Source organism: Thermobia domestica, chromosome 10 (genome assembly GCF_964235325.1).
Source record: "Thermobia domestica chromosome 10, izTheDome1.hap1.1, whole genome shotgun sequence".
Lineage (NCBI taxonomy): Eukaryota > Metazoa > Arthropoda > Insecta > Zygentoma > Lepismatidae > Thermobia > Thermobia domestica.
The window spans coordinates 97,595,881-97,612,811 of NC_137463.1; the positions used below are offsets into that span (position 1 = coordinate 97,595,881).

General features: G+C 36.4%; 1 pseudogene; it reads left to right on the top strand.

The window, feature by feature from the left end:
- Nucleotides 1-15,190: 15,190 nt before the first annotated feature.
- Nucleotides 15,191-16,317, top strand: LOC145662593 (uncharacterized; annotated as a pseudogene).
- The last annotated feature ends 614 nt before the right edge of the window (nt 16,318-16,931 follow it).

Genomic DNA, 16,931 nt, shown 5'->3' on the forward strand with positions numbered 1-16,931 from the left:
TCTTGTTCTTGTATCGATGTTCTTGGGCTCGGTGAAATAAAATGAAATATTCAGTTTAAGGTCCCTCGATTCTGCACCGAGGCTAAGGGATATGGTGGCCATGAGAAAATGAATGAAATGGTGAAATGAAGAAAGTGGGAGGAAACAGTAGAACCCCGAGAAAACCCACTACACGGCATTTCTCCACCACAAAGCCCACTTAGCACAAGCTGGGATCGAACCAGGGACACCATGGACCAGAGATGAATTGGGTCATTTGCAAATAAATTGGCTTTTTGGAGACTAAAAACGGCGAAACTTAAATAATTAAAATATCATTCTCATAATTAGCACTCATCATACGCACTAAAAATTTAAAGAGTTCATGGTCGAGGCCAACTCATTTATTAAGATTTTCACCATTTTTACAGCAAAAAGGGAAATCCATGCATCAGGAGAATGACAGCAAAGCCAGGAGAATGACATTTTTTTTTAATTTTATGCTTATAACTGGCAGCCAGAGACTCACAAACCTTAAGTGTTAATACAAGGATAATCTTTAACTATAGTTAAAAACTAAGGAGTCAGAGCGTGAAAAAAGTTTAAAAGTATATTATTATATAAAAAATATGGAGAACATAAAATAATAAAGCGATATGTATGACATAATACTTAGTTTTAATTACAAGATGCATACAAACGTATATAATATATTGTATGTTTTAGAAAATGATATATAACAGTAACATCACAATCGTTCAATCTAATTTAAATTCACATTTCTATGTGCGAAACTAGGAACAGCAACATGCTATCTTAAAGAATATAGCCTATGACACAAATTCTAATCTGAAACTCGACGGCTATAAGACAAGAAGTCTGAAAATAAACATACCGTTTCATCATACAAGCTTTGTTGGAAAGTATAAATTTAATGCAATTGATATACTTCTATAGAAGAAGATCTTATCTAAAAGAGTATGACTTTTGTCCGTATTCAATAATAAATGTAAGAGACCGATCATTAGCTTTTACAATACTAAAGAAGCAAATGTATTATTAAACTTAAAAGAACTTATACAGAGTATTTGTTTACCATTCTATACTTAAAATTTATAGAACTCACGCTGTTCTTTTACAATAATTTCTGATTGTGGAAGAACTTCAGTAACTTCATGAACATTACAACTGTAAGTAATACCATTGAGGTTCCTCTTCCATAGTCTCGTGTCTTTATCACATTGAATAAGATACTCAATATTCACTTCACCATCCTTCACATCACTTCTACACAGTGCAATGTACTGAAATGACCTTTTCCTACCCTTTATATTAATGCGAATAAATTTTCCCTCTTTAATGCGTCCCTAAGTAGTAACGTTTGCACAAGATGCATCATCATCACTACTATAAATGCCTTCAACTCTGAGTTTCTCTTTGGTTGGAATTTGAGAATTAGAGTACTGGCCTAATTCATAGTGATAACAATAGCCTGTACAATCAAAACAAGACAGCATTCTCATTCTGAGTAATCGTCTCTTACTTGTGTCCTTTTCAGTGACCACTTGATGTACAGGCATGGTTCCCTTAAATTTTTTTACCTTTCTCCTGGATAATTTGCGCTGCATTTGTTTAATATCATCCGATGATATCTCTTCAATGATTACACTTTGCATGCTCTCTTTTAAACACTTGACTAAAGCTGGTGAGTTTGCAATATCCTTACCCAGTGTTACTAGGTTGTCTGCCACTCGTTTGCACGTGCCTCCAATGCCATCTGGTGCGCCTTTACCATGACCAGCTTCATGATAGTTCCAGGTGGCTTTAGATATGTTTGGGTACATTTAAAAAAAAATCACTACACAAAACACTAAACATCAAGTTATTCCTATATTGAGTAACAGGGCTGTCACTCTAGAAATGGATTATATCTATAGTCGGAGGCAGTTTTTTCATCACTGGTTGAAGATGAGCCCAAATCGCAGGTGCTCCATGTAGAAGGTTACTGGACAGAGTACAAAATCTTTGAATATTAATGTTAGACTCACTTTTGTCGCGGGTATAAACGACCACCGTGTGCATTGCCACTTGTCTTGATCCTCCAAAGTTAAATGACTGTATTTCTTCTGAATATTTACATGCATAATTCTCACTAAAATCCATGTGAATTATTGCTTCTCTTTGAGTTATGGTCTCTTTTTGAAATCTCAAACTATTTTGTTGGTGTCTTACTCGAGCCACATGCTTCGAAAATTCATCTACTGTTTCTATTAACTCATTTGCTATTTTTGAAACTGTCGTATTTATTTTTTCTTTAACAACTTTTTTCACCGATTTGACCGATCCATTGCTATCTGTATAATTTTCATTTTTTGTGATCCACTTTGAATATTCGGCTTCATGGTCATCAAATTCCTTGAAAATGATTGTTTTCTTGTTGCATCTTTCACATTCTCTTAATAAACATTGTTCCTCTTGCGAGTCACAGCAAATTATTTCTAACACCAAGTCTGGTTTTGACACATCTAAACAGCCATATGCATAGAGAGCTTTGATTAACATTTCCATATTTGAATGCTTCACACATTTGCACATCTCTTTTTCACAGATAGTCATTTTCGTCACCCATTTTGGCAAGTACCGGGTAAACGTGCTATAGCTAATATATTTCCTTTCCGGGTTATCTCTCAAATACTTTGTATATAAGGTGGTCATGTTATCTTCCAATACTCTTCGCTGATGCTTTCCACACTTAGAACTGACATAATCCTTTTTTTTCCTGGGAATATTCTACTGACATTGTCTTGCTCGTAAAACGAGATGATATCCTGTTGACGCTTCAGAGTAGCTTTCTTGCGCACTCTGGTATTTTCTGCCTCTAACATTTTTACGCGCCCTCTCTTCAGAAATCTAGCTGCAGACAACATCCGATACTTTTTAAATATTTTTCCTCTGGTTATTAAGTGTAACATTCGTTTTTATTTCTCCGAACCCCCACCCTTCATTGTCGTAACTGATTGTGTTAACTGTTGATTAATAACTTCACCAAAGAGAAGCCCTTTTCTTATTTCACTTTTATTTCGTGAAACTATGAGCTTTCCTACTTTCTTTCTTGGAGTTAAAAATGATTCTTTATTTGAGCTAATTTCCCTAGAAGATTTCGTTTTCAATCTCTGCAGCCGTTTCTTGTATTTATCCAACTTTCTCTTCAGACATTTAATAACTTCATCTTTTACTCTCAACTCGCGATTTTTTCTCTTCTCACTTTCTTTTTTTCCTGTTCTGTTGTCTTTATAATATCTGCTACAATTTCTGGGGAATGTGGAACATCCTTCCGTTCCGAAGCACTGTCTGGTGGGATAATATCACAAGAAATAGTCGTATTAATTGCTACTCTCCGCCTTTGTCTCATTCTTGCTGTGTTTTGACGCCACTGTTTTCTCTTCATTCGCTTTTCCCTTTCTGACATTTCTTTGATGAGCTTAACCTGTCCTTTCTTCCGTCTTCTTTGGTATTTCATTCTGGACTTTTCTTTCAATTCTGCAGCGAAGGAAGGACACTCCGCAGCTTTTTGCTTCAGTCTCTCATATCTTCGACGTTCAGCTTCCTTTTTTTTTTTTCCGAAGACGCTCTTCATTACTTTGCTTCTTTCTCGCCATCTGCAAGTGACAAGGAAGTCCACTTCAGATTCCTTATAAGTAACGTCTGGGTGCTCTGACTCGTGATCACGTAGCAGTTGCCATTCTCCTGGCTAGTCGGTCATTCTCCTGGCACGAAAATGCCAGGAGAATGACTGCGTAATTATGACAGGAGAATGACATTTCGGTAACATTTCGTTAAAATCTTACATCGTATTTATCTGTTACATGAAATGATGTACTCATTTTAAACATATATGTTTTCTCTCTCTCAAGAAAGCTAATTAATTTATATATTGTAAAAAACAAACTAAAATGACTTACCAGAAGAATGACTGGAAATGCTGCAAAGAATCACACACCTACTTCGCAGTACACTTACTCAGAAACTGGCTGACGCAACACGCAGGTTGAACAGTGTTGCCAATATCACAGATATAGAAGGTACTATCTGTATAAAAATGAACTCTTACGATTTTGTACATGTAATCAAATGTGATCTTGAAAGAGAAGAGAAATCACCCAGGAGAATGACAGAAATATTAAGGACAGAGTTTGATGTTATAGAAACTATTATAAAAATATTTTTTTGCTTTCTCTTTTTGAATTGAAAAAGTGCCATATATTTCAAATATTGTATGTGAAATTTATGAAATAGAATTGACATCAAAATAAAATATACAAGAGTTATTAGTAATAATTGTACATAGGGACACCCAGGAGAATGACATTTCTATTCATCTTTCCTTTCAAAATATATTAAATCATTACGAACTATGTAAAAAAAAAATACCGATTACCAGATTGATATATTTGTCTCTCGAAAAGAACTCATTTTTAAAATTTTTTTAACTTACTATTGAAAGACTTCAAAAGGCCAATCTATTTGCAAACGACCCAATTCTCTACCACTGAGCCACCGCGGCCCTGTTTGGGCTTGGTCGTCCATATCCAATCTTTCTTTTGGCCTTGCTTAAACAACTTCTAGTTTTGTTCTAAATCCAGACTCCATATTGGCGTAGATATTAATATTGCAGTCGATTGGTAAAATCAATCTTCCATATTTAAAAATTAAAGTACACACAAGTACAAAAATAAACATTTACCATAAAAACACTAGGTGCAAGTGTTCAAAATAGATTTATGGTTTCTATAAAATCAATTGAAAATTGCTATTTTTAATTAGGCAGCTAGTGAAAAACAGCAGCTTTCGACTCCAGACGAATTTAAGCTCAACCTAAACTCATTTGACCAAAATGAACTGACCGGACTGACCCGACCCGACAACTCGACACGAGCTGACCCGACTGACCCGAGCTAACCCGATTGACCCGACCCGACAAACCGACCCGAGCTGACCCGACTGACCCGACCCGACAACCCGATCCGAGTTGACCCGACCCGACCTGTTTGAGAGCACTAGCTCACATTGATGAGGACAGTGATTTCCCTTTCCGGCCCAGTGGTTTCAGTGTGAAACCACAGTTTTAATTCTTTTCTCCGTGCAGCCTAGTGGATTTAGAAGGAAACCATCTTTTAATATGAACTTTGCAAGCCATCTAAGGACAGGAATTTAAATTATTTCCAGGATTTTCATTCGCTCTGAAACTGTATAGCCAATTGACGTTGAAAGTTTGTTGTTTTCTTTCTCTTTATAAATTCATTCTTTGGTAAACAAAGGGTTATAAGGGCAGGTTTTTATAATGAAGCTACCTTCCATACATCAGGTAAGGTGCATAGGCACAACTGCAGGATATGGAGTGGGGAGAACCCACATCTGTTTATAGGAACATGAACCCAACAGCCCAAAATTAAACGTCTAGTGTGCGATGACTGAAAATTCTGTCATACGCCCATTCTTCTTTGGACAGTCTACAGCCACAGAAGCAACATACCTGGCAATGTTGGAAAATTATGATATACCTTGCATACTACAGGGATACATATTCCCACAAGACGAGGATAGTCCCTACTATTCCTATTGCCTGAGAGAATTTCTGGATAATAATTTCCAGAACAATTGGTTTGAAAGAAGAGGCTCCATTCACTGGTCCCCAAGTTTGCCCGACTTGACAACTCGCAAACGAACGTAAATATGATTAAATGTTTCCGTAATGGCGTCCGTGGCTTGCCAACAGATCTAGGTACACAGCGCACATGAGCGACATGGCGAGCGCAACGGTGCAGCGGCCGAATTTCCAAACGGAACTTACTTAAAGAACACGCCTCGTATAATTTGTACGATATTTAAAAAATCCCACTTTTATTAGTTATCAATACTCGACTGAGACGATAATTTACTAACTGACTTATTTAATTAATTTGAAGCAAGAAGCAAGTGCATAACTATACATTTTCATAAAGTATTCCGGTGTTTAATCTAGAAATGTGGGAGCCCTAGGTATTTGCGTATTTTTGTGTGCTACCAATCATTTCTGTTATTTAGAAAATAAAGTTAAGGGTAAAGGGAATTTGTCGCCCATTAATTTTGAAAGCATGTTTCGCTTGCTTCTGGTAGGCATGACTCATGGAAAATTGATGAGAACAATTTCTGATATAAATACAGTATGAAGTTTGTTGTAGGGGCAGCGATAACACAGTGTTCACCTCTTCTGTGTCAGGTCCTGGTTCGATCCCAGCCCACGCCAAATTTTTGTGGTGGACTAACACCATGTGCGTCGGTCTTCTCGGGGTTTTTCCGTTTTCTATCACTTTCTTTACTCCACTATTTCATTAATTATCATTATCATTGTCTCTTTCAATTTACTCAGCATACCCGTGTAACGTTTGTTGTGTATTGCATATGAAAAACAGTCGTTTTAGATAGTGCAGCGGGCCAAATTTGCTATGCCAATTTTTACGTTTTTTGTGTTTTTTTTTTTTTTTTTTTTTGCTTCGCTCCACTTTTCTTTCCTTTCGACAATTAGTTTCGCTAATTACGAACCAGTATTGCCCATCTTGTACGTTATTAACGATTAATAATAGCTCACGTGATAAAGGTATTCTTTTCAAACAAACAAAAGTTCTTTCCTAAATTTTAACGTTATTCATTTTTATTTTTTTATGTTTTTCAGCCTATGTGTTCTTGCATTCTTTCAAAACACACACGAGCAAGAGAATTACGAAGCATGTTGAAAGCCTCGCCTTACGCATCATCTCCACATCCAGAGTCTTGGGATAATCTCCCCTTCTCTCTTTGTCTGCCTGCAGATAATATTTCTTTATAAAAGAAGAAAAAAGAAATAATATTATCATCTTATCGAATTCTTATTAACAAAGAGAGGCAAGCTAGTTTAATGCTCCAGTTTTATGTCTGCATAAAGGTTATAGGTTATATGACTAAGCAGAAGCACACAAGTGCATTATTTTAACTTCCACTTCGCTCCACTCTGTGTCACAAGCTTACTTACATAAATTTAGTTCTCTTGTTTTTGACAGTTTATTCTGAAACATGTCATAACTAACCTAAATAACTAACTCTATAGCCTATGGAACCCGGAGGTTCGATGCTGTGTTCACAAAAACTCTCCACTGACTTCTATCCTTCGCCAACTGGATCCAGTTTCTACTTCGTATTCCTATTTCTGCGAGATCCATCTTAATATTATCCTCCCATCTGCGCCTAGGTCTTTCTAGTGGTCGTTTTCCGATTTGTCTTCCAGTTAAAACTTTGAAAGCGTTCCTATTTTTTTCCATTCGGGCTACATGACCTGTCCACCTAAGCCTCCTAGATTTGATGATCCTAAGAATATTCGGTAAACCGTATAAATTATGTAGTTCCTCATTATGAAGTTTCCTCCGCTCCCCATTCCCGTTCCTCTTAGGTCCGAATATTCGTCTCAGGATCTTGTTCTCAAATACTTTCAGTCTATGTTTTTCCCTCAGAGTAATTGACCATGTTTCGCAAACATACTGAACAACAGGCACGATTATCGTTTTATATATTTTGAGCTTCAAATTCTTCGACAGAATTCGCGACGACAAGAGATTTTGAACTGAATAATAACACGAATTCCTTGTTTTTAGTCGACATTTAATTTCTTCGTGAATATGGTTTTCGTCTGTTAATATTGATCCTAGATATTTGAAAGTATACACTTTATCAAAGTATTATTTGATATTTTAACATCCATAATTTACCGTATTACGATCCCGACGAACTTCCATGTATTTAGTTTTCTGCGCATTTACTTCTAAACCCTTATCCCTGCAAGCATTTAATAAGACCTCTGCATTTCTTTCTATTGTTCTCCTACCATCCCCTATTAAATTTACATCATCAGCGTACACCACGACCTGGTGAATAACATTCAACTCTAGGTTCTGGTTGCTATCTTTGATTTTTCTTATAGCGTATTCCAGGACAAAGTTGAATAATAATGGCGACAAAGCATGTCCTTGTTTCAGGCTATTCTCCACATGAAAGCTCATTGACAAAATGTTTCCTACCCAGACTTTACTTTGGGATTCATTTAAACATATTTTAATTAATCTAATTAGCTTTTTCGGTATTCCAAATTCTGTAAGAACGTTGTACAATGTTCCTTTCTTAACCGAGTCATAAACCTTTCTAAAATCAATAAATAGTTGATGTACCGGAGTATTGTATTCCCACTTCTTTTCGAGTATTTGTCGAATGGTAAATATTTGGTCGATAGTTGATCAATTTCGTCTAAATCAGCACTGATAATCTGCAATAATTTCATGTGTGTATGGGGGTCGGTCTTACTAATAGAATGTTCGAAAGGATTTTATAGGATGATGACAGAAGAGAAATGACTCGATAATTATTATAATCGCCTTTCTTGTGAATTGGAACAATGATTGATTCTTTCCACTCTTGCGGCAATTCTTCCTCGTTCCAGGTAAGGAGAATGAGTCTGTGTATCTTGTTCCACATTTTTTAGCCTCCAGCTAAAATTAACTCAGCCGGAATTTCATCTGAACCCGAAGATTTGTGTTTCCTTAATTTCTTTATAGCGATTTCTACTTCTATTCGGCTAGGTTCTGGAACATACGGTTCTGCGGCGTGCGATGTCATAGTATGTAAAATTATGACTGGTGTATCCTATAGTTACAGTGTATTGTCCAAACCACTGTCTGACTTTTATGGTTAATTATTATAGTTCGTTATGACTTTGACTCAGATGTATGTGTCATACTAAATTTCGATTTCCTGTGTAATTGTAACCTGTGTAAGACATATGAGATCCTCCAGACAATCTTAGCTTCTGCCCCTTAATCCTTACAAAAAATATCAGAGTGTATTATTTAAAAATATCAATTAAGGAGTAACTAGCTAAGAAACGCCTCATATCAATTAAACTGCGCATAAGACTTGATTTCAGTCTTAGAGATTATGAACTTCCAATCGTGCTATTCTAGAAGAGTACCCCTTCTTCATATGGAATTGTAGTAGTGTAGTCTACACCTGATAAGGTTTCTTTAGTACGTTTTGATTTTACTAAATCGTGGGGGAAATTTCGTCGAACCATTGCGACGGGGGCAAACTGTCCCTCGTCTAGGGAAAAAGTCTGTCAATGTTCCGACGAGAACATGCTGTCTCTCGTCCGGGATAATTAGATTTCTTCCACTGAATCGGTAAACAACTATATTTTTACTTGGACTCAGATTCTCTTGAACTCAGATTCTTTTGAGAGTCTTACATCTTCTGGCGTCTGGACTATAAAGCGGAACTCGCTTTCATCACGCCCGCTAGCTAACATATTACATCTTATTAATCAGTGAACGATAAATGCTGTGTTAATTTGAGTGTTATTGAATTCTATTTAGGAAGTTCTATTTTTCGCTGCAGAAGATCTTTTCAATCTGCTACATTTATTAACTTTGCTGCTTCAGGATTTATCACGATCCTCCTTAACACTTCGTATCATATAGCGCTTCTTAGAGCTTTTGCTCAATCAAATTACAGGTAGTATATGCTGTTGTCAATCATCCAATAACCTTTCCTTAGACCTCACGCTAGATGTCTACTTTTGTATCTTGGTCTACGGACTTAATTGTCAATCCAATAAAATTCTCTCAACAACGAACTTCTTGTATCGCTTATGTTATTTCAATCTCTACGAGGAAACGTCACCAAATTCCTTTTGCTTTAAGACCAATAGTCATCGCCTCCGTCATGTCGTCTTACCACTGCAAGTCTACCTATTTGAAGTCCTTTCTATAAACAGTGTTTTTAAAGACTATTTGCTCTTTTCATTGTGTCGCGCTAGAAGAGCATTGTTTAAGCCATAGCTGTAGTAGATGTGGTAGATTGCAGAGAATCTAGGTGTGATATATGAGATATGTCTTTATCTGGCAGTCTAAATACATGATGTTCTCTTAAATGTTGTTAATCTTTCATTAGTGCCTTAAGCATCCTGTTAGTACGTCATCAATTAAATTAATTATTAGAAGCGCTCGTGTCAAGCTGACACCCTTATAGATATTAATATCCTCAGATCAAAGATCTACTTGGGAGAGTGAACAAACTATTAATTTATGAAATGAAATCTTTAAGTTTTACGTCCCAAACGGTGATGATGAGAAATGAATGCAATGGTGTAATGAATAAAGTGAGAGCAAACGGAAGAACCCCGAGAAAACCCACGTACACGGTGTTTGTCCACCACGAAGTTCACTTGGCTGGGATCGAACCAAGGACCTCATGCACCACAGGTGAACGCTCTACTAGTGAGTCACCGCTGCCCTTTTATTTAAGACTAATTTCACTGGATTCAGCATTCTTATATTAGTACAAACTAACGCAATTAGGAATTAATCCAAGCGTGGACACATTTTACAAATGATGTGATCGTTACTTCTTTGCCACTGTCACTTAGGGCTGTTCCGATAACGAGTAATTGATAACAATTCGATAAAATTTCAAAACCGTTTCATCGATAAAGAATTTTAATTTTATCGAATTATCGAACTTTCGAGACTCTCGAAATGTTTGAGATTCTCGAAATGATCGAGACTCTTGAAATGATCGAGACTCCCGAAATGTTCGAGACTCACGAAATGTTTGAGACTCTCGAAATGTTCGAGACTCCCAAAATGTTCGGGACTCTCGAAGTGTTTGAGGCACTCGAAATGTAAGAAACATTAGACAACTTCGAGACACTCGAACTGTTCGAGAGTCTCGAATTGTTTGAAAGCAGCAAATACAGAAATATATCAATATGATCGCATTTGTCGCGTCGCTTGAATATTTTGAAAAGTTCGGGATTATCGGAGTGTTCGGAACAAACAATGTATTCGAGGCTATCATAGTTGTATATAGTATGTATTACATATATGCAGAGTGTTCATTTTAAAACTTCTCTCCTTAGCAATGAAGTGAAGGAAAAGTCCCCCCCTACACACACACACACAGATCTGTACAAGGTTTAAGCAGTCTGTCAGAAGAGAGAAAGAGGAAGGGAAAACATGCATCACGCGAATTGAATTGGAACCCAAGATACCATTAGTCTACTAATAGTCACTTTGCCGATTGGACCAATAACGGGGCAGACAGAAAAACAATTTTACATATGATTTCGACAAATATAACTTTGCAATAACTTATCAGATGAAAAAAGTTGTTTGACTAGTTTGGCTGCAAGAAGGAATCATTGGAGAGGTAAAGGAACCGAACTGTTCATCACTACTTTTGATAATACCCGAAATTTCGATAATACTCGAGCTTTCGATAATACCCGAAACTTCGATAATACTCGAAATTTCGATAATACCCGAAACTTCGATAATACTCGAAATGTCGATAATACTCGAAACTTCGATAATACTCGAAATTTCGATAATACCAGAAACTTCGATAATTTCAAATACTCGAACGGTTTCGAGTAACCGATGACAACTCGATAAATTTTCACTCCCGAAGTTCGATAGGTCCTCAGCCTTATCGAACACCCCTACTGTCACTTGATTGCCTGAAATCGAAAGACATTCTTTAGATTGAAAAGCCCAGTCTGTGGCGTCATTTTTTTTATTTTCGGTCAAATAATTTGATGTCTAATGAATGTAGGTTTTTTATTTTTATTTTCCTTTCACCGAGATATTCGATATTTTTTGTTTAATGATTTTATTCATTTTCAAGTAGAATATGTGTTGAAAAAATCAAACAAAAATATATACAATCTGCTTAAAAAAAAGGATCATATCTTTCGTATACAGCACATACGTCAATAATAAAAGTTACTATTCCAGGAAAGCAAAAACTATCAACTGTATCATATTTGTAACAAACGAAATTTTAATGCCATAAAAATTAATTTGTCTCGAATTTCTCGAAAACTACGCTAATTTGGTTCGATTTTTTAAAAAAACTACGCATGAGAATTCACTTTTAAGCATGTCATTATTTGTTCATCTCAATGTGATATATCGATTGATAAGTGTCATCTTTGGTTAATAATATAGTTAATCTAAAATTAAAGTTTAAGAGTTGATTATAATTTTGGTCTATATCTCGTTAACAATATTGTAGGCTGTCGTCGTGTTTTTGTCATAATTAAAAGTTTGATTGGTGTCTACTTCAGGACCATTTTCGTCTTAATAGGTGTCGTGGTTGTCGTACATTTTCATTTCAGGCTTGCGGCAAGGAAACATCAATTTTCTCGAAACTACGCATGGGGATTTACACTTACCCGTATCATTGTGTTCAGCTTAATGAAATCTATCGATTATTATATGTTTCATCTATGGATTTGTTTTGGTTAAGTTCTGATAATATTGTTAGCATTTGCTTCTTAGAAGTCCATTTCTTCTTAATGTCTTTTAAAGTTTATATACAAGGGGCAATCAAAAAGTTCAAAACGAATTTCTTATCACACTACTGAATATTGTAAAAATAAAACTAATCATTTTCTGTCACTTTATTTTTTAAATGTAAATTTGTAATAATTGAAATCTTTCTTTGCAGCAGATTTAAAATGAAAATTTATAGATTTACTGTGCTTATGTTAAAATTTCGTACGTTTGAGTGAGGGATGGCAAAACATTAAATCAGGCCGTGCTCGACAACACCATCCTAAGCTCATGATCCAGGTTGTTTGCAAATACACTTGAAACATGACAAGAGTTCCGTCATGATATGGCCAGCCTTGTCGTGATATTCTGCTGGACCCATCGTTACCCTGCAAGGTCATGTCACTGCCAATGGTTGCAAGACCAGGTCCATCCCATTGTGCAATGTCTGTTTCCTAATGATGATATAGTTCTTCAAGATGACAATACCCATGTTCACACAGTTCACATCGTGCAGGACTGGTTTTCTGAGCACCAACAGGAAATTGCACACATGCCATGGCATCCCTAATCACCTTATCTCAATATTATTGAGCCCTTGTGATCAGTGTCGGAGACAAATGTTCGAACATGCTATCCATCACCGTCATCGCTTTAAAAAAACACACACACAGATCTTGTAAAGAAGAAAAGAAAGTAGCAAAATTCCTCTGAAAATTATACACGCTTTTCATCGAGTGTTTGTATATATACATAGGAAGAGATACTTTAACTTGAAGTAGACGTCTGTACCTTCAATCTTTCCCATTTTCTTTTTAAAAAATACTCAGGAAAGAGGACATGTCTCGGTGAAAGTTGTCGTCTAGTAACTATAATGCCAAAGATCTACTACAAGCACTACTTCGCTCTGTTTATGAGACATTTCCAGAATGTAAGTAGCGTTTTTTTTTTTAAAGAAAATACTAAAACATTTTTGTTCAAGCCAAATTTATTTGTACATGAAAGAGCACACCTGAAACTATTTGTCGACACAGTTTCCTCCAATGTTCAAATACTTGTCAGAACAGGTAACCAATTTATTCAAACTGTCCTCAACGAAACATTCTCGCCAGTGTCCGGCAAGTACGCACCATTTCATTGGAACGCCATCTCAGCATTAGTGTCGGCGTTCCGCGCAAGCGCTCTCGTTTCATGGGTTCATTACCTCTCCAATAACGTCAGTATTGTTGAGTTGTCGCAAATGTACTGTGTCCTGGGATCGTTTACAATGTTTAAAACAATTGCTGAACTCGCCGACTATGAGATTCGCTCTGTTATCCGGTTTCTAAATGCAGGGAATACTAAGCTGGCCGAAATTCATCGTCAAATTTTGGAGATTTACGGTGAAAATGCAATAAGTGATGGCATGCTGCGAAAGTGGATGAGGCAGTTCAATGAAGGGCGGACAAATGTCCACGACGAACCACGAAGTGGGTGGCCTTCTGTTGTAACTGATGAGTTGGTGAGGAAAGTGCATGATGAACTTCGTGAGAATAGACGGTGAACAATGATAATGCTTCTCAAGTTTTGAGAACTGTTTTGCATGAGATTGTTGTTGACCGCTTAGGTTATCGCAAACTGTGTTCCCGCTGAGTTCCGAAAAGCTCACAGACACCCACAGACCAAATGACTTGGCAGTGCTTTGACATTCCTTTCCCGTTACAGCAAGGTAGGAGAGGACCATTTAAACAAAATCGTGACTGGCGATGAAACGTGGGTTCACCATGTCACCCCAGAATCGAAACAAAATTTAATGTAGTGGCAGCAAACAGGATCTCTCACAAACCAAAAGTTCAAAACGACAATGTCAGCACGAAAACTATGTGCACAGTGTTTTGGGACAGGAAGGAAGTTTTCTTGTTTTACTTCGTACCCAGGGATGAAACCATTAATGTGGAACGATACTGTGAGACTCTGAGAAAACTTCGGAATGCAATCCAAACAAAAAGGAGAGGAATGCTCAGTAAAGGTGTTGTGTTGCTCCATGATAATGCTCGTTGGCATACTGCTGTACCACCCAAACCTTAATCCGACAGTTCGGTTGGGAGAAGTTTGACCATCCTCCGTGAAGCCCCGACTTTGCGCCGTCTAACTACCACTTTGTTCCTGCACTTGAAGCGTGAGCTCGGCAGTAAGCTGTTTGAAAGTGATGACGAAAAAAACGCTGTGGAGATGGTTATCTTCACTGGCGGGATGTTTCTTTGAGGAAGGTTTTGACAAGTTGGTCATAAGCTATGACAAGTGTTGGAAACTATATAAAAAATCGTTTAAGGTGTGATCTTTCATGTAAAAATAAATCTGGCTTACACAAATCTATTTTAGTATATTTTTCCAAAACGGTATTTACTTTCCGGACACGCCTCGTATTTATTTTCATTCAGTAGTAAATCATATTTAAAAATTTGTCATGAGAAACGAAAACTGACAATTTGATTTATAAAAAATATGTAACAAAATCTTTATAGTTGTATCTGAGTAATTATTATTATTATTATTATTATTATTATTATTATTATTATTATTATTATTATTATTATTATTATTATTATTATTATTATTATTATCTTCAGACTAACAAGGCTTAATTTGAGGGTGCAGAGAATATTCATATTATATTCGTTATTTGTTTGAAAAGATAGATGACGTTTTATCCAATTTAAGCGTATGTTCGAGTTCACTCATCCTAAATTTATCTGATATTGTAGAGATACAAGTAAATCATGGAAAGAACAAAGTAATAATTCCCTAAATTGTTGTGTAATAGGTTACTTTGGTGATAAATTACGAAAATTAAATTCTGTGATTCATAAAGTGAATTAAGTCGAAAATTTACTCTGTAGTTTGCTCACGATCATTCAATGCATTTTCCTTTCGTTAAGAAACACCAACAGCAGAAAATTAAGCATTCATAATTAAACTTATAAAAAAAATACTTTCACATGGATTCACGCCAATGGACAGCGACGATGTGGACAGAGTTATAAACACATTGATATACGAACAACCAACAAGCCTTGAGTTTCAAGTGCCAGTGAAAGACGTGAAAATGCTTTGTAAAACAGTAACGGAGATTTTCATGAGTCAACCTATGCTTCTGAGATTGGAACCACCTGTTCATATCGCGGGAGATATCCATGGGCAGTTTCTAGATCTGTTACAAATTTTCGAGGTAGGAGGATATCCTCCTGATGTCAATTATTTATTTATGGGAGACTACGTCGATCGAGGCCCTCAGTCTGTGGAGACAATCTGTCTTCTTTTTGCTTTCAAGATAAAGTATCCTGAAAATTTTTTTCTTCTTAGAGGAAATCATGAAGACGTAAATCTCAACAGGATATTTGGATTTTTGGATGAATGCTTGGATAAATTAGGACGAAAGGTGTACAAAAACTTTTTGAAAGCTTTCAGATGCATGCCAGTTGCTGCTATTGTGGGCACTAAGATCTTCGTTGCACATGGTGGTATTAGTCCCCATTTAACAGACTTAGAACAAATTAACGCTTTGCAGAGACCAACAGAAATTCCATCAGAGGGACTGTTGTGTGATTTACTATGGTCAGACCCAGGTAGAGATAACTTAGGATGGGGGCCAAACGAGCGAGGTGTGTCATACACATGGGGGGTACTTGCAGTGCAAGACTTTCTGAGAAAATTTAAACTCGACTTAATCTGTCGTGCTCACGAAGTTGTCGCCGATGGTTACGAGTTCTTCGCTGGACGACAGGTAGTAACAGTATTTTCAGCTCCCAACTACTGTGAGTTCGATAATGCAGCAGCAGTTTTGATTGTCGGTCAAGATTTGATGTGTTCGTTCTTAATTATGAAATCTGAACGCAGAACTGCACCACATAGCAACCCTGTCACTAGTTTAGGTAACTGCTGATTCCGAAAAGAATAAATAAATACTTAAAGAAAGAAGAATATTAGCAGTGTTAAATTTAAATATTAAGTGCTTACTCAACCTACCATGAAATTGGAATTAACATTCTGAAATACCTTAGTTTTCGCAGAAGCTAAAGACATTTTGCTTATCTGAAATACTTATCAAATAATCAAAAGAAATTAATTCTTATAAATTTTATTTTCTAATTGAAACTAACAATTTTTCATGACATAGAGGACAAATTTCTCGGTTATCGGGTACCAAAAAGCAATTTAGCTAAGGCTTGGGCTTCGGGAAAATTTATTTGGGGAACATTGTCAAAAAAAAAAAAAAAAAAAAATCTTCAGGACGACCTTATGATTCTGTCATTCTGAGGTGTGGGAAAATCATTTAATTAATTTCTCTTTGGGAAAAATCATTTAATTAATTTCTCTTTGGGAAAAATCATTTAGGAGCGACTTTGGAAAAACTATCCAGATAAGTAAAGGTATAGATTCATTCAGGCATGCCAAGCTACGGATAATATGAAGATAAAGCTATTCGTACATATTTTCTGGATTTCGGGTCCATACTGAAAGTGGTAGATGTTAGAAACTCGCTTAGACTCACTTTGGCTCTTGCCCCCTTTAAGTTTCACC